The following is a 27,727-nucleotide window of genomic DNA, read 5'->3' as shown; positions in this document are numbered from 1 at the left end:
AAAAGCCAAATAAGTGCAGTCAGTTATACCTGTTAGTAAGTGCTCAGTGGAGCAAGCCTCTTTTGTTCTCTTTATGTTTATTTTGCCTGTTTTTGCCAGACCTGTAAATAAATGGACTATATTTTATAAAGCTACAACCTTGTGTGGTGTTTCCAGCTTTGAAGACTGTGTGGTTGTAAGATCCCAGGTCACATTTGGTGGAGGCAGCGGGCAAACACACTGATAGTTGTTTTTGAAAAAATCCTATTGGCTGATGAAGTTCAATCCTATTGGCTGATTGCATCAGCCAATAGGATTTTTTCTACCTTAATTCTGATTGGCTAATAGAATTCTATCAGCCAATCGGAATCTAAGGGACGCCATATTGGATAACGTCACTTAAAGGAACCGTCATTCAGTAAGAAACCGTCGTTTGAAGAGGATGTGTTGGATGTCTTGAAGATGGATCCGCTCCGCGTCGGATGGATGAAGATAGAAGATGCCGTCTGGATGAAGACTTCTGCCCGTCTGGAGGACCACTTCTCCCAGCTTGGATGAAGACGTCTGCTGACTTCATTGAGGACTTCGGCCCGGCTTGGATGAAGACTTCTGCCACTTCCTTGAGGATGGATGTCCGGTCTTCAGAACAGTAAGTCGATCTTCAGGGGGTTAGTGTTAGGTTTTTTTAAGGGTGTATTGGGTGGGTTTTATTTTTAGGTCAGGGTTTGGGCCTGCAAAAGAGCTAACTGCCCTTTTAAGGGCAATGCCCATCCAAATGCCCTTTTCAGGGAAATGGGGAGCTTAGGTTTTTTTTTTTATAGTATTTTATTTGTGGGGTTGGTTGTGTGGGTGGTAGGTTTTACTGTTGGGGGGGTTGTTTGTATTTTTTTTACAGGTAAAAGAGCTGATTTCTTTGGGGCAATGCCATGCAAAAGGCCCTTTTAAGTGCTATTGATAGTTTAGTTTAGGCTAGGGTTTTTTTTTTATTTTGGGGGGCTTTTATATTTTGATAGGACTATTAGATTAGGTGTAATTAGTTTAAATATCTTTTAATTTGTTTATTATTTTCTGTAATTTAGTGTTTGTTTTTTTTGTACTTTAGCTAATTTAATTTAATTTATTGATTTGTTTTTAATGTAGTTAATTTATTTAATTGTATGGTTAGGTTAGGTGTTATTGTAACTTAGGTTAGGTTTTATTTTACAGGTACTTTGTATTTATTTTAGCTAGTTAGTTATTAAATAGTTAATAACTATTTAATAACTATTCTACCTAGTTAAAATAAATACAAACTTGCCTGTAAAATAAAAATAAACCCTAAGATAGCTACAATGTAACTATTAGTTATATTGTAGCTAACTTAGGGTTTATTTTATAGGTAAGTATTTAGTTTAAATAGGAATTATTTAGGTAATAATATTAATTTTTATTAAGATTTATTGTAATTATATTTAAGTTAGGGGGTGTTAGGGTTAGGGTTAGATTTAGGTTTAGGGGTTAATAAATTTAGAATAGTGGCGACGACGTTGGGGGCGGCAGATTAGGGGTTAATAAGTGTAGTTAGGTTGCGGCAACATTGAAGGGAGGGCGATTAGGGGTTAATATATATAATGTAGGTGTCGGCGATGTTGGGGGCAGCAGATTAGGGGTTAATAAGTGTAGTTAGCTTGCGGCGACATTGAAGGGAGGGAGATTAGGGGTTAATAAATATAATGTAGGTGTCGGCGATGTTGGGGGAAGCAGATTAGGGGTTCATAAGTATAATGTAGGTGGCGGCGGTGTCCGGAGCAGCAGATTAGGGGTTAATAAGAATAATGTAGGTGTCGGCGATGTTGGGGGTGGCAGATTAGGGGTTAATAAGTGTAAGATTAGGGGTGTTTAGACTCGGGGTTCATGTTAGGGTGTTAGGTGTAAACATAAAATGTGTTTCCCCATAGGAATTAATGGGGCTGCGTTACTGAGTTTTACACTGCTTTTTTGCAGGTGTTAGACTTTTTCTCAGCCGGCTCTCCCTGTTGATTCCTCTGGGGAAATCGTGCACGAGCACGTACGACCAGCTCACCGCTGACTTAAGCAGCGCTGGTATTGGAGTGCCGTAAGGAGCTCAATTTTGCTCAACTCTCACTTCTTGCCTTTTAACACCGGGTTTGTAAAAACCTGTAATACCAGCGCTGTAGGAAAGTGAGCGGTGAGAAAAAACTGCTTGTTAGCACCGCACAGCTCATAATGAAAAACTCATAATCTGGCCATTAGTTTTGCGCAATAGTGCGCTATGTAACAGATCATGATAATCCATTCACGTGCTGGCTTTGATCACGGCCACCAAATCACAGCCGCTCGCTCTAGACTGGAGATGAAGAGGGAGGTGAGAGGAGCAGGAGCTGAAGTCACGTGTCTGATCAGGCAGCAGCAGAGCAGGACAGAGAGAAAGAAGCGGGAGGCCTAGGCAGCAGCCAGCAGCAAGCCAGCAATTAAAGTCTAGAGACTCTAGTGACACAGACACAGCCAGGAGTCTAGACCAGACTCCAGACCAGGACAGAGCCAGGAGAACAGTTGAAGATCGATCTGGGCAACTCAACTGTAAGTTATATATATAATGACTGCATGCTAACTGTGCTAATGTCTGTTTATTGTTATTGCTCCCAGCCCCCACCCTCCAGCTCACAGCAGACCACAGGCTTTTTTTTAACCTCTTTGCTCCTGGAGGTTATGGGCTGTCAAAAACATTTGATATATATAAAACTGTCCTGTATGCAGCAAATACAAAGTACAAAATTGTTAGTTCTTTTGAATTTGTGTTTGTTTTTATTGTGTGTGTGCTTGTGTATGTTTGTAACTCTGTGTATGTGTTTAACTCTGAGTGTGTGTAACAGTGTATGTATGTAACTATGTGTGTGTATGTGTGTGCCTTTGTATGTGTATAACTCTGCATGTGTGTGTCTGTGTATGTATATAACTGTGTGTGTGTGTTTGTATATGTGTGTAACTTTGTGTGTTTCTGTATGTGTGTTACTCTGTGTGTGAGCATATGTTTGTGTATGTGTATAACTGTGTGTGTGTGTGCCCATTTGTGAATGTGTGTAACTCTGTGGCCACGTGACACTATCCACCACAGACCTCCCTTGTATAAACTGTTTGGAGTTAAGGTATCTAAGGCAGTGATTTTTAACCTTTTTTTTGCCGTGGCACACTTTTTTACATTAAAAAGTCCTGTGGCACACCACCATCCCACCACCAATTTAAAATAAATCTCACATTGTAGCCTAATACAGCATATATATATATACACATACACACAAACACACACCTACTGTATGTATTGTGCTGTTATGCCATGCCTCCTACAAACTACCCCTGCACTGGGAGTAAAAAACAAGCAAAGTTTAAAAAATATGTCACACTGTTGTCAGTCTGCCGTGGCACACCTGAGGATCTCTCACGGCACACTAGTTGAAAAACACTGAGGTAAGGTATCTGTCAAATGATTGTATACCATCACTCTGTATGCAAGATTGCTGGTTATATCTGTACCCTATGTATTTATAAATGGGAACATCTCTCTGCATGTGGCATTACTTTCTACAATGTATCATTGGTTATATAAACACTTCAGCAATGCAGTAAAAAAAGTCATGTCACACTCAGACTAAAAAATATTATATCTTAAAAACCTGTAGCTTCAAGCGATCATATGTACTGTTAGTTATATATGAAACATATCTGAAAAAATATTTTTCAAATTAACACATAAAAATTCTGTCTCCACCTGCATCACAATATTCCAGACGATTTCTGCCTGGCCCGGGACACCTAGTTATGAATAGATAGTGGGTAATTTAATCATTTCAAATGTATTAATATATATATATATATATATATATATATATATATATATATATATATATATATATATATATATATATATATTCTCTAATTGTAGATAAACTATTCTGAGGCAACAAGCTCCTCCTTATGCATAATTTGCCTCCAGGCCATATATACAGCCCCTAAGCAGTGCTTACATGGGGTGCTGTTGAGGGCACTTTTCAACTCTAACTAATAAAAATGAGGTGGTTGTAGTGGATTTTCTGTAGGAATATCTATATGCTCCTCAATACTCAAGTTCTGATCATTCAGTGTCTGAAACAACCCCCACCTCACCTACATAAACCCATCTCATCTACACATAAAGCATCTGATACAAGAGCCCCTGTTCACCTATACAAGTCCCCTAATATAGTGAGCCTCTGCTAATTTATATTTGCTCTCCTTATGTACACAGCATTGATAATGTATAACTGACTGCCTCCCTTATAAATATCATCTTAGCTATGGAGCTGCTGGTGATATAAGCTACCTATTCTCATTTCTCACCTATGCAAACCTGTATGACACCTATAGAACTCAGATGCTGAAGAACAAAAGAATGAACACATCTGCATACCCCACAGGGTACCTACAGCCCTTACGCCATACACACACTAATACATACAGCCCTGTGCATCTATATACCCCAGAGGGTACATGCAGCCCCTGCAGCCTATACACACTAATACACACACTCCTGTACATCTATATTCCCTGTAAGCTACATACAGCCTCTGCACAGTATACACACTAATATACACCCCTGCACATGTATACCCCAGAATGTACATACAGCCCCTGCATCTTATACACACTAATACATACACCCCTGCACATCTATACACCCCAAAAGGTACATACAGCCCCTGCAACTTATATACACGCTAATACATAAAGCCCCTGCACATTTATATACCCCATAAGCTACATGCACGCCTATGCACCCTATACACACTAATACATACCCCCATGTGCACACACACACACATATATATATATATATATATATATATATATATATATATATATATATATACATACATATATATACACACACCCCACATGGTACATACAGCCCTACAAAAATTGTCTGTACTATCAAAGAAATTGTGGGCACAATTTGCCAAACCACATGTAAACTTTCTTTCATTTTGCCCATGAAAAACAAAAAACAAAAAAAACATTGTGTTCCATAAGTAAATGCTGTTTCAGTTTAAATTGAAACTAATACAGCTGTATTAGTTATGTGCTTCCTATTAATGCTAACTAGCTGATAACTTCCAACTGCTATTAAATGGTTAGGTGCCTCTTCCTGAAAATGTTCACAGGTCGATTGGAACTACCTGCTATTGCTCATTGGTTATTACAATAGGAAGTACCTACATATATACAGGTATATTATTTAAGATTTAAACAGTTTTTACTTCATACAGCTTGAAGAAACAGCTCAAGAAGATGAGAAATGTGTTGCTTTGTTTTTATACCTGTCTTTTAATTACTAAAAAACCCTTGTTATTATAAATTGTTGTTTTTTTCCCTTGTTTTCCCTTCCAGGTAGTCACAATGGTAGTCACAGGTGGACCCACCGGCGAAGAAGGGAGGCACAAACATCTGGTAAATATGTCTTTACACATATGTGACACGGCTTCCCCTGCTGCACTATCACATGGGGGTCTCCACTTCAGCCACACCCAAGGCATGGAAACAGGCAACAAGGTGGTTTTGGTGTTTTACTTTCCTCTTGTTGCACCTTTCAACAAATACAACCACATGTTGTGGTTATATATCACCCACCTGCCTCCTCAACTCAATGTCTCAATCATTTTGCATCCTGGCTACCTTATTTCCTATCTTCATACATCTCTTCCCTCGTTCTTGATGATTTCAACATCCCTGTCAACAATCCCACTGCCCCTGCTGCAAAAAAACTTCTCCTGCTCACTTCCTCTTACAGTCTGTCACAATGGTCCTACTCTCCCACTCACAAAGATGGACTCTCTCTTGATCTGATTTTCAGCTATTGTTGCACTCTCTCAAACTTGACAAATTCCTATTTACCTCTTTCTGACCATCATCTCCTCACTTCCTACTGCTCTCCCTCCTTCTAACCCTCACACCAAACTACACAGGAGCATTAAGTCACAAGATCAGTAATATCTTTCAATCTCTCTCAAACCTCTACTCCCTTCCATTTCTTCCTTTTCCAATTTAATAATAATTCTACTCTTACATTGGTCCTTACCAATTTGGCATCTTCTACCATAGCATGAAAGTCACTCATTCTCAGCCCTGGCATACTCTTCTGACACGCTACCTACGTAGATGTTCCTGCACTGTTGAACGACACTGGAGAAAATCCTGGTGTTCAGCTGACTTTCTTCATTACAAGTTCATCTTAAACTCCCACTATTCTTCCCTTAACCTCTCCAAGCAGGACCACTTCTCTACTCTTATCTCTACACTTTCTTCAAACCGAAAACATCTGTTCTCCACTTTTTTTTTCCTTTTAAATATCTTTTATTGAGGTTTTGCATAAGAGGGAGCATACATTGAATGTCTGACAACATACATGACTAAATTACAAATGAATACAAAAACAAGTTTGGAATAAGTAAAATGGTACAAAATGGACTGATGAAACCTTTATTTTACAATTTAAGATTCTTAATGGATGACTAATTAGTAGGCCACTTATGGGCACCATGATGTAGGTAGAGTTGCAGGAGTATGTTAGTCATTTTTAAGACCCTAACGGATCTATTTGCATATAATAGGGGTGAGAGTAACTGGGTAATTATTATAACAAGGTTCATTAGTAGATATGTGCATGATCGAAAAATTTGTTTCGGTTCGGATCGATTCAGAGTTTTTCGAATTTAGTTTCGGATCGATTTGAATTCGGAAAACTTTGAATTAATTTGTTTCGGATTCGTTTCGGATTCATTCGGATTCGAAAAAATTCGTCTGGATTCGGTTCGATTCGGTTCGGAAATTCGGAATTTCGGTATGTGTGCTGTGTATTAGACTAGTATTATGTACTATATATTAGGTGTAACCCATAGCAGAGGGATATAACCTAATATACTGTACAATACTAGTGTAATCCATGGCCATCCGAATTTACCGAATAAATCTGAACTAATTCAGATTTATTCTGTAAATTCAGCAGTATTTTAATTCGGAAATTCGGATCGATCCGAATCTCCAAATTTGCAGAATTTTCCGAATTTCCGAATCGATCCGAAATGAATTGCACATGTCTATTCGTTAGTAATAACAATAAAACTAAGATGTAAACTAATGCGTATTATAACTTATCAGTGGGTAAGCACCACTTGATGCAGTATTGCAAAAGGGAGGATGAATCAGTCAGAGAAGGACATTTCCTATCTAGACAAGAAAAAGAGACCCGAAAGAGAGAAAAACAAAGAAGTAAAAAACAAAAATCATGTGCAACCAGATGAGCTGGGATTTATGTTACATTTGAGGGGGGGTATCTCATATAGTATAGTATATGTCTAAGTGGAGACCCCTATGATATACTCCAACTGTAGTTGATGATGTTCTAGTCATGGGTACATGGACGTTGTGATATAAAGTGCAAGCCTAGAGTGGGCTAGATTTTAAAGCCACGCTATAGCCAAATAGGAAGCCCACATTAGAGTTTAAATTCTAGTTTATGGATATATCTAACAATAAAGACTAAAAGCCCATGCCATGTTAACCTCCTGACACGGAGAGAATAGATGGAACATCCAGATTATAGTGAGCCATATGAAGGGAGGAGTAATCTAAGGGAGCTTAGCAGAGTGCTTTGGGAAATTGTTAATTCATAAACTTTATAGGGGGCATTTAAGCCATGTACCTCATGCGATGTAGGGATCACTAAAAGTTGCAAACTTCTCTACACCAAGTTCTACAATAGTGTTAGTAAGGTGACTGAGCTATAATAAATATACGCCGCTTGCAGCCTCTAAGATATAGGGGCATATTTATCAAGCTCCGAATGGCGGACAGACATCGCCGGAAATCAACCCGATCGAGTATGATCGGGTTGATTGACACCCCCCTGCTGGCGGCCCATTGGCCGCGAGTCTGCAGGGGGCGGCGTTGCACCAGCAGCTCTTGTATTCAGCGAGGTCTGGTGGACCTGATCCGCACTGTCGGATCAGGTCCGCCAGACTATGATAAATAGAGGCCATAGTGTAAGCACACGTACAGACAGTGATATTGTGAATTGATGGCAGTTGATCGGTGGGGCTCCAAACCCCATAATAGAATATCGAGCTGGGAAAACAATATGGGATACTGTTCATAAACCTTGCTCACGTCAACATCTGACATATCTACAGACATAAAATACATGACATGATCAAGACCAACGTTGAGAAAGAGAAATACACAATTGAAAATTACAGAAAGATAACTTGTATAACCAATTAAATAAAACAGCTAAACTAGCGATGCAGTGTAAAGATTATTTTACGTTACGCCTGCTTTTAGGGAGGTAAGGATCTCATCCCACACCCATTACGGTAAATAAAGTTGGAGCAAGCATATTTCTCAAATGCAATACTGTCCCATTTTCGGGTTGTAGGGTCTCAGGTTGAGGGCAACAACAGTTCATAGCAGATCAATAGTTCTCCGGAAGCATCAAAACATGATCCGTCCTCTCAAGTAAAGGGCTGCAACTGTCGTCCACCGTTGCACCTATCTTGCTCTGGCTTGTGTTATTACCATGCGATATCCCAGCCGGGAATATAATTGGCTCCGGCATTAGGCAAGGAAGGGGACTCAGATATCGCTCCAGGAGGTCGGCCCCCTTCTCCCCATAGAGCCGTCAAAGGTAAGTCTGCCGCTCCCAAACAGCCAGGGCAAGAGTTGGACTGCAACATCTGCTTCAGGTTTGCAAGCAGTGCGTAAACAAGCCACTTCGATGGGTTGTTCAAAAGCGGTGCAATCATGACTGGTCCGACTGGGTCACGTTCCACCCTAGGTAAACTGACCACAAGCTTGGGAATTTCTGGCGTCTCACTCATCTGAGATATGTACCTACAACTTGTAGGATGAGTCTCCAAAAGTTGGGCATTTTGGTCAGATGTGTCCCCAGGTTGTCGGACACCGGCCGGTGCAAAAGGCTTTGGGCCGGCAACTTCTGTTGAAGGGCCTTCCCTACCCCCACGTTGTACCAGGAGTGTTAGGTCAACAAAGCAACACATATTTGCTGCATAGAAGGGTGTGTATCACTGTGTGAAGGTCCTCTCTCTCAGACCCATCCATCATCAACTTGGTTACCCCTGTTCACAAGTAGGGGGGGGGAATCTAGTGTGCGTAGTAGGCCTCCGCCTAGTGTGCCAGCTTTCGTATTCTGGTCTAGAAGATCATAAGCGCTGTAATATTGATATGCATCTGCTCTGCCTGGAGTTAGATGATTGAAAAAAGTCTCAGTAATGAAAGTTTCTGCAGGATTCAAGTAATAATGAGTAGATTATCTGTAACACTTCCAGAGCTAGACAGAAAAACGACTTATCATAACCGTGGTTGGTCACGCCCCCATGTTCTCCACTTTTAATACCTTCTCCGCCCACACCGCCTACTATTTCCTCAGCTCAAGATTTTGCCAACCACTTTACCAACAAAATAGATTCCATCAAAAATGAAATAATCTCTCAACACACTCAACCATTCCCCGATGTCCAAAACCCACGGATTCAGCTTTTTTTCTCCTGCTAAAGGAAGAAGTTATACACAGAGTCACTGATGGCTGAGTAAAAAAAGGGGGCGCTATATAAGTCTAATACAATGTGTGCATATATCAATATATCTATGTATAAATCAATGGTTGTAATAAACCTGTAAAAACAGACCTATATATATATATATATATATATATATGTATTGTTTAGTTTGAGACTACCTATAAAAACACATTTATATGACAGTCATAATACAAATGTGCATATACATATACATAAAATGATTGTGAGTCTCTTGGTGTAATTTTGCACTAGTAACGGAAGGTCCACCTGATGGGACTCAGAAACCCCCCCGATATTTGATAGAAGGCTGCTCTCTCCTCACATATAGATGCCATGAAATCTAGAAAAATATAGGAAACAAGAGAGGCAACTGTGTGTACCAATAACACAATGGGGTTAACCCAGACAAGACCCTAATCAGGGTACTCACATTTGTGAGGAGCACTCAGACAGTGCTATTAGATGCAGGCTGGATATTTGGCAGCAAACCAGCTTACTGTTCAATCTTGGATATAGGAACAAAGGATCCCAATATCTAGATGGGCAAAGAAGACAGAAGGGGTGCCTGTGTGTGACAGTGGTATAGTATGGTATTCACAATATATAGGCCAAAGCTCTGGAACGCTGTTTTTGACATGCTGAGAAACGCATTGTCTAAAGCTAAGGTGGGCATCTAGCATATCCCCCCTTAGGGTTCCATTGTTTTATATATTTTATCTTTTTAATAAAGTCACTTTTCATATCAATATCATTTTGGAACCACACTTTATTAGCCTTCTATATACCAATCACTCCCATTGGGAGTCCTTTGCTGCAGAGATTGCTCTACTTCCACAGCTGTAGTCCACTATTGGGGTCCAGTGTTCCTGTATTCCAGAGCTTTGGCCTATCGAGGTGACCAGTAAGCTGGGTTGCTGCCAACTACCCAGCATGTACCTAATAGCACTGTCTGAGTGCTCATCCCAAATGTGAGTACCCTGAGTAGGGTTTATATATTGTAAATACCATACTATACCACTGGCACACACAGGTGCCCATTCTGTCTTCTTTGCCCATCTAGATATTGGGATCCTTTGTTCCTGTATCCAAGATTGAACAGTAAGCTGGTTTGCTTCCAAATATCCAGCCTGCATCTAATAGCACTGTTTGTGTGTTCCTAACAAATGTGAGTACCCTGATTAGGGTCTTATCTGGGTTATCTCCATTGTGTTATTGGTACACACACGCACCTCTCTTGTTTCCTATATTTTTCTAAAGGAAGAAGTTTCTGCCCTTATATCCTCCTTTCACCTTAGTACCTCTCCCCTTGATCCCATCCCCTTACAACTACTGCCCTCCCTTTCTCCTACTCTTACTCCAATTCTCACACATATTTTAATCTCTCCCTCAGTGCTGGTATATTTCCCTCATCATTCTTTATACATGCACTAATCAGACCTATCATCAAAAAAATCTTCTCACGATCCTTCACCCCCTTCCAGCTACCACACTTTTTCCCTACTCCCTCTTGCCTTATAACATCTGCAAAGGCTTGTTTATACACATTTATCATATTTCCTTATATTAAACTCCCTCCTTGATCCATTGCAATCTAGATTTGGCCCCTAACACTCGACAGAAACTGCAATCATTAAGGTTACAAATGACCTAATGACAGCCAATAGGATTTTTCCTACCTTAATTCAGATTGGCTGATAGGATTCTATCAGCCAATCGGAATTCAAGGGACGCCATCTTGGATGACGTCATTTAAAGGAACCTTCATTCTTCGTTAGGACTTCGTTTGAAGAGGATGCTCTGCGTTGGCTGGATTGAAGATGGACCCGCTCCGCTCCGGAAGAATGAAGATAGAAGATGCCGCCTGGATGAAGCCTTCTGCCATCTGGAGGACCTCTTCTGCCCCGATCGGATGAAGACTTCTGCCGTATGGAGGACCACTTGTGCCCGGCTGGGTGAAGACGGCTCAAGGTAGGGTGATCTTCAGGGGGTTAGTGTTAGGTTTTTTAAATGGGGATTGGGTGGGTTTTAGAGTATGGGTGTGTGGGTGGTGGGTTGTAATGTTGAGGGGGTATTGTATTTTTTTTTTACAGATAAAAGAGCTGATTACTTTGGGGCAATGCCCCACAAAAGGCCCTTTTAAGGGCTATTTGTAATTTAGTATAGGGTAGGGAATTTTATTATTTTGGGGGGCTTTTTTATTTTATTAGGGGGATTAGATTAGGTGTAATTAGTTTAAAATTCTTGTAATTCTTTTTTTATTTTCTGTAATTTAGTGGGTTTTTTTCTTCATAATTTAGTTTATTTAATTTAATTGTTATTAATTGTAGGTAGCTTAGGTAATTAGTTTAATTTTAGTGTAGTGTTAGGTGTATTTATAACTTAGGTTAGGATATATTTTACAGGTAAATTTGTATTTATTTTAGCTAGGTAGCTATTAAATAGTTAATAACTATTTAATAGCTATTCTACATATTTAAAATAAATACAAAGTTGCCTGTAAAATAAAAATAAATCCTAAAATAGCTATAATGTAACTATTAGTTACATTGTAGCTATATTAGGGTTTATTTTATAGGTAAGTATTTAGTTTTAAATAGGAATAATTTTTGGCTAGATCACAAGTTTTGTCGGTAAGGCTGTGCGGTGCTAACGAACCTTTTTTTCTTACCGCTCACTTAAGACAAAGCTGGTATTATGAGTTTTCTGCAAGCCGGCGTTGCTTAAATCGGCGGTAAGCTAGCTAAACGTGCTTGTGCACGATTTCCCCATAGAAAACAATGGGGCTGAGCTGGCTGAAAAAAACCTAGCACCTGCAAAAAAGCAGCATTCAGCTCCTAACGCAGCCCCATTGTTTCCTATGGGGAAATTAATTTTATGTCTGCACCTAACACCCTAACATGAACCCTGAGTCTAAACACCGCTTATCTTACACTTATTAACCCCTAATCTGCCGTCCCCGCTATCGGCAACACCTACATTATAATTATTAACCCCTAATCTGCCGCTCCGGACATCGCAGCAACCTACATTATACTAATGAACCCCTAATCTGCTGCCCCTAACATCGCCAAACCCTACATTATATTTATTAACCCCTAATCTGCCACCCCCAACATCGCCGTAACTATATTAAATTAATGAACCCCTAATCTGCCGCCGCCAACGTCACCGCCACTATAATAAAGTTATTAACCCATAAACCTAAGTCTAACCCTAACCCTAACACCCCCTAATTTAAATATAATTTAAATACATCTAAATAAAATAACTACAATTAAATAAAATTATTCCTTTTTAAAACTAAATACTTACCTATAAAATAAACCATAAGATAGCTACAATATAACTAATAGTTACATTGTAGCTAGCTTAGGATTTATTTTTATTTTACAGGCAACTTTGTATTTATTTTAACTAGGTACAATAGTTATTAAATAGTTATTAACTATTTAATAACTACCTAGCTAAAATAAGTACAAAATTACCTGTAAAATAAATCCTAACCTAAGTTACAATTACACCTAACACTACTCTATAAATAAATAAATTAACTAAATTAAATTAAACTAATTACAATTAAATAAAATAAACTAAATTACTAAAAAAAAAAAACACTAAATTACAGAAAATAAAAAAGAATTACAAGAATTTTAAACTAATTACACCTAATCTAATCCCCCTAATAAAATAAAAAAGCACCCCCAAAATAATAAAATTCCCTACCCTATACTAAATTACAAATAGCCCTTAAAAGAGCCTTTTGCGGGGCATTGCCCCAAAGTAATCAGCTCTTTTACCTGTAAAAAAAATACAATACCCCCCAACATTACAACCCACCACCCACATACCCCTACTCTAAAACCCACCCAATCCCCCCTTATAAAAACCTAACACTAACCCCCTGAAGATCACCCTACCTTGAACCGTCTATCAGCCAATCGGAATTAAGGTATGAAAAATCCGATTGGCTGATTTAATCAGCCAATCGGATTGAAGTTCAATGGGTTTATGGGTGTTAGTGTACTTTTTAGCACTTTAGTTAAGAGCTTTATGTTCCAGCATTAGCCCATAAAACTCTTAACTACTGACTTTTAAATGCTGTAGCAGTCTTGACAGGAGAGGGTCTACCGCTCACTTCTTCCAAGACTCGTAATACCGGCGTTAGGCAAGTCCCATTAAAAAGATAGGATATGCAATTGACGTAAGGGGATTTGCGGTAGCCTTGAGTCGCGGAAGAAAAGTGAGCGGTACACCTGTACCTGTCAGACTCGTAATACCAGCGGGCGTTAAAAAGCAGCATTGGGACCTCTCAACGCTGCATTTTAAGGCTAACGCCAAACTCGTAATCTAGGCGTTTGTTAATAATAGTAATTTTCTTTAGATTTATTTAAATTAGATTTAAATTAGGGGGGGTTAGGGTTAGACTTAGGTTTAGGGGTTAATACATTTAGTATAGTGGCGGCGACGTTGGGGACAGCAGATTAGGGGTTAATAATTGTAGGTAGGTGGCAGCGACGTTGGGGGGGCAGATTAGGGGTTAATAATATTTAATATAGTTGCAGTGACATTGGGGGGCAGATTAGGGGTTAATAAATATAATGTAGGTGTCGGCGATATTTGGGGCAGTAGATTAGGGGTTCATTAGTATAATGTAGGTGGTGTCCGGTGTGGCAGATTAGGGGTTAATAGTATAATGTAGGTGGCGACGATGTCGGGGGCGGCAGATTAGGGGTTAATAAGTGTAAGATTAGGGGTGTTTAGACTCGGGGTTCATGTTAGGGTGTTAGGTGTAGACGTAAAATGTATTTTCCCATAGGAAACAATGGGCAACGTTAGGAGCTCAACGCTGCTTTTTTGCAGGTGCTAGGTTTTTTTTCAGCCGGCTCAGCCCCATTGTCTCCTATGGGGAAATCGTGCACGAGCACGTTTAGCCAGCTTACCGCTGATTTAAGCAACGCTGGTATGGAGGTGAGACGTGGAGCTAAATTTTGCTCAACGCTCACTTTCCTGAGGCTAACGCAGCCATTCAGAAAACTTGTAATACCAGCGTTGTTTTAAGTGAGCGGTGAAACAAAAAGGTTTGTTAGCACCGCACGGCTCTACCGACAAAACTCGTGATATAGCCGATATCTTTTCAGGAGTTATTATCCTTTCTCAAGTTAGTCCAGTTTAAAGATATATGGGTGTATATAATCAATTGTTTTTTTACTTATTTTGAAGAATTGTTTTTAATAACTGTTAAATACATTTAAATGTAATAGTAAATAGATAATATTGATACTAATAATAAAGGTTTGTATATATCACTGTCCCTTAACCAGTTGTGTGAGTGGTGAATCATATTTACACACCCATTTAAATTAAGATATAAACATATGCTGCAGTGTTTGAAGCACAATTTTTTTTATTGGTGTATAACAACAACTCAAAATTCTGACATTTCATAGACCAAAAAAAAAAATTAATAATATATATATATAAAGTCCAACAGGGTAAACATTGGAAATGTCTCTCAATCAATGCCGCCCTTGTTGCCATACCACTGTCTGTCGGCTTCCAACCACAGGTTCCACATTTACTATGCCATCAGACAACTGTGACAGTTCTTCTAGCACACCACCCTGCCTGAGAGCAATGTTGTGTAGCATACAACATACTATAATTATCTCAGAGACTTTTCTTGGTGAGTACTTTAACACACTTAAATAAAAAGAGAGAAGCGCTCAACCTGGTAACATACAATAGCATAATAGCTTGTTCCAGGGAGTCAAAAAGAAGCAGGCACTACTCGGTTAGTAAAAATAAAAACATCTGTTTATTATAACACATTTAAAAACATAACGTGTTCCCAAACACCCTCCCAGGGCAGGCATGCATACAAGGCCAGTCTTATGCGTTTCACGCTCCCTAGTGGTGCTTATTCATAGACTAGTCAGGTGTGGCAGAGCTAGATAATTTATACCCAAGGTACAAACTTATTAACTCTTACCACTCCAGCTACAGTCAAAACCAAAACCGAGTGTGTATTAAAAACAAAAATGAAACATAATTATAATAACAGTGCTGAAGTGTCACAATATACTTTCTATATAAATATCCATAACTAAAAAAATAGAATAAATAATTTTAAGTTTAGATACTTAGGCTATTTTTGTGCTGAGCTGCACCTTGAATTTATTAGACAACACCATAGAACATTTTTTTCCTTCATGTTAAAAGGGACGAGGAGCTAATTGTTGGACAACATAGACCAAAAATAAAGATAAATTCCCAGTTTAGGATTATTTAAAAAGACAAAAAATATATAATTCTGTCATAATGCAATGATGCTCCGGAATTAGGACAATTTGGGGTCACAAAAAGAGCCAAATACATGTTATAAAATACCAGATACAATTCCTAACAGACATTAATTGTCTATAAAGTAACTAATATCGAACTCCCTGTTCATTCCTAAGGGGATTCTTGTTTTCAGTTTTAAAATCCAGAATAATTCTTTCTTATCAAGGATTTTATTTTTATTACCACCTCTTATGGGGACTCTAGCTAAATCTATTACTTGTACAGATATGTTAGCCTTATTTGTGAAATGTATGCCATCGAAGTGGCTTGCTACAGCTGATTTTTTTACATAATTTTTCACATCTCTAATGTGTTCCCCTACTCTTTTTCTGAGCTCTCTGGAGGTTTGTCCTATGTATTGGCTATGGCAAAGATTGCAGGTTAACATATAGACCACCCATTGGGTACCAAAGTTGGCATAAAACTTAAAGGGACTGTCTAGCCCAAAATAAACGTTCATGATTCAGATAGAGAATGTCATTTTAAACAATTTTCCAATTTACTTTTATCAATATTTTTTATTTGTTATCTTGGTATTCTTAGTTGAAAGCGAAACCTAGGAGGTTCATATGCTAATTTCTAAACCCTTGAAGGCCTTCTCTTCTCTCAGGGCATTTTGACAGTTTTTCACCACTAGAGGGTGTTAGTTCATGTGTGTCATATAGATAACACTGTGCTCATGCACGTGGACTTCCAGTGAGCCAGCTCTGATTGGCTTAAATGGACGTCTGTCAAAAGAACTGAAATAAGGGGGCAGTTTGCAGAGGCTTAGATACAAGGTAATCACAGAGGAAAAAAGTGTATTTATTTAACTGTGTTGGTTATGCAAAACTAGGGAATGGGTAATAAAGGGATTATCTATCTTTTTAAACAATAAAAATTCTGGTGTAGACTGTCCCTTTAAGATAGTGATGCAAAAATTGCCGTTTTTACTGCCACATCTAAAATTGCCTTTATGTTTTAGATGTGGATGGAGTAGTATTTTTAACCATGCTAGGCGATAAAGACTGTGCTAAAGTTTTAGTTTTTTTTTTTTTTTAAACAAATTTACAATTTTTGACAATCGGTTTTAGAATTTCGTCTCCTAGCAAGATGCATATGTTTTTTAAGTATTTTTACAATTTGGTCATATTGCATAGTGTACTCGGTTGTGAACACTATTGAATCGTTAAAATCACTATTTTTTTATTTTTTTTGGCTAGTATTAGATCTTTTTACTTGTTGGTGACATTTTTCTAGATTGTTTCTATTACAACCCCTATTGATTAGTCTATTTTCAAGCTCAATGGCTTGTTCATAGATTTCATCTGATTTAGTATTTCTCCTACGTCTGATAAACTGTCCTTTAGGTATAGCCTGTACCAAATGTTTGGAGTGTTGTGATGTGGCATGTAAAATAATATTCCAAGCAGTGGGTTTTCTATATGTTTTTGTACATATTTCATTGTTATTTATTTGTAAGGTTAGGTCTACAAAATTTACTTCAATTCTGCTATAGATACCTGTAAATTTAAGACTCATATGATTGTCATTTAGGTATTCCATGAATCTTTGGTATGAAGAATCGTCTAAGGGTTTTTTGACTATAAAAAGCAAGTCATCTATATATTGTGAATAGAAGATGATATCTTCACACCATGGATTTATTAGGTTGTATATATAGGAGAGCTCCCACCGGGCTACATATAAGTTGGCAAACGATGGGGCAAATTTCGAACCTATCGCCGTGCCGCATGTTTGTTGGAAAAATTCTTGGTTGAACAGAAAGAAATGATGAGATAAGAGATACCTCAAAATGTCTCCTATATAGTGTTTGGTGATGTCGTCCAGTTCTAACTCTTTGGTTAGAAAAGATTTGACAGCTTGGACTCCCAAAGATTGAGGAATACAGGTGTATAATGATGAGATGTCTACTACCATCCACATGTAGTGCTCTTGCCACTCAATGTTTTTCTAGTTTATTGAGTAAATGCGAGCTATCCTCCAGGGAGCTCAACTGTCCCATGGCAATAGGTTGTAAAATGGCATCAAGCCAGGCTCCCATAGGTTCAAAAAGGAGCCAATGCCAGAGACTATTGGTCTACCTGGAGGGCTCTCAATACATTTATGCACCTTAGGTACATGGTAGAAAATAGGAATTATTGGATTCTCTAGAACTAAGGTGTCTAAATCTTTGGAACAAAAAATGCCCAGTGAAATACCCTCTTGAACCAACTGTGTTATTTCCTTTTTAAAAATGTTAGTAGGATTGGTAGATAATTTGCAATAGGTGTTAATGTCAGAGAGTTGTCTGTAGGCCTCTTGAAAGTAGGAGCTTTTATCCATAATGACAATGCTGCCGTCCTTATCCAAATTTTTTATAACAATATCATGATTGTTTTGTAAGGACTTAATAGCCATACATTCTTTATATTTCAAATTGGGGGCAGCAGCATTATCACTAATATCAGCTTCTAAGGCTTAGATATCATCCTGGACTGCTTTTTGGAAAGCATTTAGCATTGCACCCCTTTATTGTATAGGATAAAAATCTGATTTGGTCTTATTAGGTTTTTGTAGCTGCTTAGATGTAGGATCAGAGGAATTACTAAGCAATTTATTAAGAGTTGTAAGTGTACAAGCGTCAGAAAAAGGCAAATAAGGAATGATGTTAGAACTTTTAGTTGAATCAGTTTTTGCTGTATGCTCAGATTCATCATCAATTTCAGAAGTAAGAGAAAAAAACCTTTTTAATATGAGTTTTCTGATGGATTTGTTAACATCTAGCAAAGTACTGTAACTGGAAAATTTGTTTGTGGGGGCAAACCCCAAACCTTTAGATAAGACAGCTTTTTCAAATTCGGTCAGAGGATGTTTTGACAAGCTAATGATGCTAAAGCTATCAAAGGATGAGCAAATATTAGGAGTTAATGTCCCTTTTTCTTTTTCTTTGTCTTTCCTTTGCCTCTTTTTTCTCCATCTTCGTTTTCTTCTCTTTCTAATTGGGTGGTCTTGCGGGTTTTCGGTCGGACCACTGGTATGCATTCCCCTGACTCTTCCCCTGAGCTTTCCTGTAAAAAAGAAGAGGATGAACAAGAGGAGGGAGAAGATAGAGAAGAAGAAGAAGAGAGAGAAGACATACGGCTAGATTTGGAGTTTTGTCGGTAACGACCCGAAAAACTAACGCCGGCTTTTTTCTGGCCGCACCATAAAAATAACTCTGGTATCGAGAGTCCACATAAAGGCTGCGTTAGGCTCCAAAAAAGGAGCGTAGAGCATTTTTAACGCAGCTTCAACTCTCGATACCAGAGTTGCTTACGCAAGTGGCCAGCCTCAAAAATGTGCTCGTGCACGATTCCCCCATAGAAAACAATGGGGCTGTTTGAGCTGAAAAAAAACCTAACACCTGCAAAAAAGCTGCGTTCAGCTCCTAACGCAGCCCCATTGTTTGCTTTGCGGAAACACTTCCTACGTCTGCACCTAACACCCTAACATGTACCCCGAGTCTAAACACCCCTAACCTTACACTTATTAACCCTTAATCTGCCGCCCCCGCTATCGCTGACCCCTGCATATTATTATTAACCCCTAATCTGCCGCTCCGTAAACCGCCGCTACTTACATTATCCCTATGTACCCCTAATCTGCTGCCCCTAACACCGCTGACCCCTATATTATATTTATTAACCCCTAATCTGCCCCCCACAACGTCGCCTCCACCTGCCTACACTTATTAACCCCTAATCTGCCGACCGGACCTGAGCGCTACTATAATAAAGTTATTAACCCCTAATCCGCCTCACTAACCCTATAATAAATAGTATTAACCCCTAATCTGCCCTCCCTAACATCGCCGACACCTAACTTCAATTATTAACCCCTAATCTGCCGACTGGAGCTCACCGCTATTCTAATAAATGTATTAACCCCTAAAGCTAAGTCTAACCCTAACACTAACACCCCCCTAAATTAAATATAATTTTAATCTAACAAAATAAATTAACTCTTATTAAATAAATTATTCCTATTTAAAGCTAAATACTTACCTGTAAAATAAATCCTAATATAGCTACAATATAAATTATAATTATATTATAGCTATTTTAGGATTAATATTTATTTTACAGGTAACTTTGTATTTATTTTAACCAGGTACAATAGCTATTAAATAGTTAAGAACTATTTAATAGCTAAAATAGTTAAAATAATTACAAAATTACCTGTAAAATAAATCCTAACCTAAGTTACAATTAAACCTAACACTACACTATCAATAAATTAATTAAATAAAATACCTATAATTATCTACAATTAAACCTAACACTACACTATCAATAAATAAATTAAATACAATACCTACAAATAACTACAATGAAATAAACAAAACAAAAAGTACAAAAAATAAAAAAAACTAAGTTACAAAAAATAAAAAAATATTTACAAACATAAGAAAAATATTACAACAATTTTAAACTAATTACACCTACTCTAAGCCCCCTAATAAAATAACAAAGCCCCCCAAAATAAAAAAATGCCCTACCCTATTCGAAAATTACTAAAGTTCAAAGCTCTTTTACCTTACCAGCCCTGAACAGGGCCCTTTGCGGGGCATGCCCAAAGAAGTTCAGCTCTTTTGCCTGTAAAAAAAAACATACAATACCCCCCCCCAACATTACAACCCACCACCCACATACCCCTAATCTAACCCAAACCCCCCTTAAATAAACCTAACACTAAGCCCCTGAAGATCTTCCTACCTTATCTTCACTATACCAGGTTCACCGATCGATCCAGAAGAGCTCCTCCGATGTCCTGATCCAAGCCCAAGCGGGGGGCTGAAGAGGTCCATGATCCGGCTGAAGTCTTCATCCAAGCGGGGCAGAAGAGGTCTTCCATCCGATTGAAGTCTTCATCCAAGCGGGATCTTCTATGGTCATCCATCCGGAGTGGAGCGGCAGGATCCTGAAGACCTCCGACGCGGAACATCCATCCTGGCCGACGACTGAACGACGAATGACGGTTCCTTTAAATGATGTCATCCAAGATGGCGTCCCTCGAATTCCGATTGGCTGATAGGATTCTATCAGCCAATCGGAATTAAGGTAGGAATATTCTGATTGGCTGATGGAATCAGCCAATCAGAATCAAGTTCAATCCGATTGGCTGATCTATCTTAGATGATAGATGTATTATAGGTGGACACCTCATCCACTGCTTCTATGTCTATGCCCGCCCTGTAAGGGAACACTAACTAACCTGTTTACAGGTAATGAGTAGCAGAGAACAATATGCACACTAAAATGTTGCTAAAACATTGTGAGGTCAAAACCTAAGCAAGGAACTTATATTGATCAAGCAAACTATGCACTTGTGTGTGTAGAAAATACAGAAAATCACAAGATAGCTCACAGTTCAAACATGCATCAAAGGTGCTTAATCTGCTATTATATATAGCGTGAATGAAACGTTGTATTCACTGATGCAACCGCTGAAACCAGTCCTGATTGTCTGTGTAAGCAACAGAAGATGCTGAGTGCCGAATCCGGAAGTGGAACGATCCAAGTGCAAGCAAGCTTTAGGGGTGTCCGGAACACGGTCTGACTGCCGGTCAGTGCAAGTGGAGAAAATGAACTCCTTAATGTAAATGTGCTCTGCTACTCAAAATTACCTGGAGCGGCGGATCAGGCCGTATATGATCCAGGGAGTCAAACAGAAGCAGGCACTACTCGGTTAGTAAAAATAAAAACATCCATTTATTATAAGACATTTAAAAACATAAACTGTTCGCAAACAGAGGGAAGGCATGCATACAAGGCCAGTCTTATGCGTTTCGTGCCCCCTAGTGGCGCTTATTCATAGACTAGTCAGGTGTGGCAGAGCTAGATAATTTATACCTAAGGTACAAACTTATTAACTCTTACCACTCCAGCTACAGTTAAAAACAAAACCAAGTCAGTATTAAAAACAAAAATGAAACATAATTTTAATAACAGTGCTGAAGTGTCACAATACACTTTCTATATAAATATCCATAACTAAAAAAATAGAATGAATAATTTTAAGTTTAGATACTTAGGCTATTTTTGTGCTGAGCTGCACCTTGAATTTATTAGAAAACACCATAGAACATTTTTTTCCCCTTATTTTAAAAGGAGCTAATTGTTGGAGAACATAGACCAAAAATAAAGATAAATTCCCAGTTTTGCTATGATGAATAGTATTATTAGGATTATTCAAAAAGACAAACAATATATAATTCTGTCATAATTCAATGATGCTTAGGAATTAGGACAATTTGGGGTCAAAAAGAGCCAAATATATGTTATAAAATACCAGATACAATTAATTGTCTATAAAGTGACTAATATTGAACTCCTTGCTCATTCCTAAGTGGATTCTTGTTTTCAGTTTTAAAATCCAGAATAAATAATAAAGACTGTGCTAAAGTTCTAGTTTTTTTTTTTAAACAAATTTACAATTTTTGACAATCGGTTTTAGAATTTCGTCTCCTAGCAAAAGATGCATATGTTTTTTAAGTATTTTTACAATTTGGTCATATTGCATAGTGTACTCCGTTGTGAACACTGTTGAATCGTCTAAATCACTATTTTTTTTACTTTTTTTTGGCTAGTATCAGATCTTTTTACTTGTTGGCGACATTTAACTAGATTGTTTCTATTATAACCCCTATTGACTAGTCTATTTTCAAGCTTAATGGCTTGTTGTTTATAGATTTCATCTGATTTAGTATTTATTCTACGTCTGATAAACTGTCCTTTAGGTATTGCCTGTACCAAATGTTTGGGATGTTATGATGTGGCATGTAAAATAGTATTCCCAGCATTGGGTTTTCTATATGTTTTTGTACATATTTCATTGTTATTTATTTGTAAGGTTAGGTCTACAAAATTTACTTCAGTTCTGCTGTAGATTCCTGTAAATTTAAGACCCATATGATTGTCATCTAGGTATTCCATGAATCTTTGGTATGAGGAATAGTCTAAGGGTTTTTTTACTATAAAAAGCAAGTCATCTATATATCATGAATAGAAGACGATATATAGTTGTATATATAGGAGATATCCCACCGGGCTACATACAAGATGGCAAACGTTGGGGCAAATTTCACCCCCATCGCCGTGCCGCATGTTTGTTGGAAAAACTCTTGGTTGAACAGAAAGAAATGATGAGATAAGAGATACCTCAAAATGTCTCCTATATAGTGTTTGGTGATGTCGTCCCAGTTCTAACTCTTTGGTTAGAAAAGATTTGACAGTGTGGACCCCCAAATATTGAGGAATACAGGTGTATAATGATGAGGTGTCTACTACCATCCACGTGTAGTGCTCTTGCCACTCAATGTTTTCTAGTTTGTTGAGTAAATGTGAGCTATCCTCCAGGTAGTTCAACTGTCCCTTGGCAATAGGTTGTAAAATGGCATCAAGCCAGGCTCCCATAGGTTCAAAAAAGGAGCCACTGCCAGAGACTATTGGTCTACCTGGAGGGCTCCAATTACATTTATGCACCTTAGGTACATGGTAGAAAATAGGAATAATTGGATTCTTTTTGTAGTCATTTTCAAAGAAAAAGCGGAGCACCGGCTAAGATAAAATTAGCAATTTGCTTTATTAGAAAAATATAATTAAAAGTGGAATATCCAGCAAAGAACACAAAGTGGTAAAGTTTGGATTGTCCAACTTAGGAGTCAACTAGTCCAGCTGACATGTTTCGGCTTACGCCGTTATGAAAGCTTAGATAACGGCTTAAGCCAAAACATGTTGACTCTTAAGTTCTTTGCTGGATATTCCCCTTTTATTGATATTTTTCTAATAAAGCAGATTGCTAATTTTATTTTAGCTTGTGCTGCGCTTTTTCTTTGAAAATTACTACAACAGTTGTGACCTCCACGGCGTGCAGCACGGTTTTTGAAGGGGAATTTCCCTAGCAACTCTCCTTTTTTCCTTGAGCCCTGAGACTATCAGTTGGCCTCATTGCCTGTACTTTTACCCTATACGGATGCTGCTTTGTGGACAACACCCCCAAACAAGTGAGGTCTGAGGAGGGAGCCTATTGGATAATCAGAGTTTCCCGGATATCAACACAGACGGCGTGGAGAGACGCACGCATGCTGCATCAGCAGCGTTCTTTGCAAGTGTGACTGGCCTTCGTTTTTCTCCCTAGGACCGGACAGCTCACTGGATTGGGGGTAAGAAGTACATTATCGTTATACCGTTTGGAACTATTGATTTTGAGACTTTGTTTCACACACGAGTATTGGGTTCAGGTTTATTTACAGCAGAATTTTCTGCATACATTTGGCTGGGCACACTGCGCACAAGAGGGAGACATCTACCTTGTTTGGATTATTTTTGCTCAACGTGCTTTTCACAGAGAAGAACGTTCCTGAAGCATATCAGTCTGATCCTGACTTAACAGTACAGTCCAGCCCCGAAATACCAGGCAATCCCTCTCTGAATGGCAAAACCCCAGACGTACGTTTTTTATTTATGCAAATTATGACCCTGAGGGAAGTCTCCCTATGGGTAATGCAGGAATCCAGACGTGGACCCGTTGCTCAGTGTGCCTAGAGGGATAAGGCTGCACCTCACTGACGAGGCCCACAATAGGCCAAAATGAGGGATTGCCTGGTATTTCGGGGCTGAACTGTACTGTTAAGTCAGGATCAGACTGTTATGCTACAGGAAAGTTCTTCTCTGTGAAAGGCACATGTTGAGCAAAAAGAGGCTGCTTCTTGGGTGGTAACTAGCCATAGAACAAGCTATTATGCTGTTGTTCGTTCCCAGGTTGAGTGCTTCTCTGTTTTTTTTATACTGTAACACACCACCTGAGCAGTTAAGACAACAAACTCTGGCTTTCAGCACATCAAATGTTCTCTCAGTGGTACTTCTTGTACTGCGGTGTGCCTCATTGTGTCTGTTTGCTGCATCAGTAGTTGGATTCAGTACAGGAGTCACCAACCAGAAGCTATAGGAGAATCCACTGTCACCTAAGAAAAAAACATATAATAATGATGAATGCAAGGTAGCAAGCATGAGAAAAAATAAAAAATATACCTACCATCAGATTTAAATACACCTCAGTAATCACTAATATCAAGTATCTTTTATGACAAAAACCATACTAATAAAATATCATTACTTACCAACATCAACCACTTACCAAGCGGCCATCCATCAGGCATAATAAAACTGTGTGGCACAGAATGTAAAAGACATGACATGAGCCTGGGAATGCAGAGAGATCATTTCTTATCTGCAGCTTTGCATCACACACTGTCTGATCAGCAAATGGAAGTGACATTCTTGCCTGACTGAAAATACTTACAGTGCATGTGCACCTCCATGTCATTACATTCCAATCCCAGCACGTCACAAATTACTATCTACCTATTAGATTCTTGGACACTTTTAAAGTGCATGCACACACACACACATAGGTGTAGTTTGTATATGTAATACATGATGGGCAATGTAGTTTAATTTCAAAGAACTACGGTACCTTTAATATACAGTTATAACAAGTCACATTAAAATTATTTTTGATTTATTAATAAACTGAACCTTAAAGAATTAGATGCTTATATTTTTAAACCAGCTTTATCGAGAAAGAGAAAAAAAACAGTACTTTGAAATATACAATGGATACAAATACAAATCATTTGGCAGTCTTTCTCAATAAAGCTGGTTCAAAAGAATCAGCATCTAATTCTTTTAAAGTGAATGTTAACTTTCATGAATTAGTGCCCAGTTTTTATAAATACAGGTACTATTAAAAACAGGGGCACTATCATTCATAAAAGTTTACATTGCACAGTATTTTTACAAATACTTACCTTTCGCTTGAGCAAAGTCGTATCGCCGATTCCCCGCCCGCAGTTCCTCTGTGCATACCTCACCAATGACGAAACCAGCTTCCTCCAATCATGGCTCCCCCCCCAGAGCGTCCATCTTGTGAGGCCACGCCGTGATTGGAGGTACCCGGTTTTGTCATTGCTGTGTAAGTATAGCAGGAGAAGCAGGCGGGGGATCGGCGATCTGGCTTTGCACAAGAGAAAGGTAAGTATTTGTAAAAATATGATGCAATGTAAACTTTCATGATTGAAAGTGCCCCTGTTTTTTAAAAAGTATTTTTTAAAAACAGGCACTAATTCATGAAAATTTACATTCACTTTAAGGTTCAGTTTATTAATTTCTGTTGTTTTTTTTAATGTGACTTGTTATAACTGTATATTACAGCAATATAAATAAAGGTACTGTAGTTCTTTGAAATGAAACTACATTACCCATCATGCCTTACATATGCAAACTACACCACTGTGTGCGCATGCACTTTAATAGTGTCCAAGAATCTGATGGTTAGATAGTAATTTGTGACGTGCTGGGAATGGAATGCGATGACATGGAGGAGTGCATGCGCGGTGAGTATTTGCAGTCAAACAGCTGAAGGAACATCACTTCTGTTTGCTGATCTGATATGTTTGCTAATCTGATAGAACACCTGCACATTCAGAGAGTAGAAATGATTCCTATTTCTGAATTGTTCCTTTTTGTCACTTGGAGCTCTCAGTGTGACGTGTAAAATCACTTGCACCAAGGACATTTGGTACTACAGCTATGTCAAAAAAGTCTTGTTTTATTTTGGCCCACTGTGCTTGGGATGTGGGCATATTAAGGTAATCCGGTAAAATGTCTATCAAAGCTGAAATCACTTCTTGTAGATGTCACAAAAAAGAAGGGCGGACTTATACCAATCATAACAGCTGTCACAGATTAGAATGAACCTGTTGCCATAAAATGGATTGCTAACAATAGTTGTATCAATACTGGTATAGAATCCCTTCTGCCAGAGAAAGGCTTCAGTGCTACTATATAATTCTATCAGCCCAACTCTGCATCTAAAGGTTCCGAATTCCGAACTGGGGCATCTGGGGTCTCAATTTGTTATGTTCGTGTCAGGGGCGTATTATGGCCTAGGCCAACAAGGCCGGTGACTAGGGCAGCAGATTTGGGAGGGGCAGCACATCTGCCCTATCCTCTGTCTAAAAGCAAGCACACAGTACAGTGAGCGATAAAGTGCAGGCTTTTACAGAGAAGACAAGGCATGTGCACTGATTAAGGTCACTCTTTACAGGCAGTGTTCATTTAAACCGTTGCTTCATTTAGAGCTGCTGGCATTTTTGCAGTGGAAACGTTCTTGGTGAGAAACTTCCCCGTAGATATGCTTACAAGGTGAGGCTGGAGAAGACCTTGTGCCGATATGCTGCCTCCTCAGCTATGGTGGATCTGCGAGCGCAGTGCTTATTGCAGGTCTTAGTTACTAACAGACTGGATGCGTCTGTGCACTGCTTAGATCAACTTGTGATGTCTAATCGTAAACTCTCAGTGCAGTGCAGTAATGTATGTTAGACTAATAGCTTTCACTGCATTCATGAACCCACAAAGTAAATAGTAAAACGGACACTTAAAATGTTTCATTACTTGAATGATGGTAATTACTGTATGTTGTTGCATGTAAAGGGCAGTGATAGTTTTCAAAGTGTATTCTTCTTTCCCTCCCTTCCTTTCTCCCTTCTTTCCCTTTCTCCCTCCCTTCCTCAACTCACTCCCTCCCTCAACTCCCTCCCTTATTTCTTTCCCTCCCTTCCTTCCTCCCTCCCTCCCTTCTTTCTCTCAACTCCGTCCCTTGCTCCCTTCTATCACTTTCTTTCCCTCCCTTCTTTCCCTCCCCCATTTTCTCCTTTACTTTCCCTTCCTTTTCTCCCCTCCCCTTCTTTTCTCTCA

This window comes from Bombina bombina, chromosome 3 (assembly GCF_027579735.1).
Source record: "Bombina bombina isolate aBomBom1 chromosome 3, aBomBom1.pri, whole genome shotgun sequence".
NCBI lineage: Eukaryota > Metazoa > Chordata > Amphibia > Anura > Bombinatoridae > Bombina > Bombina bombina.
Note: the sequence above shows the minus strand (reverse complement) of the source record.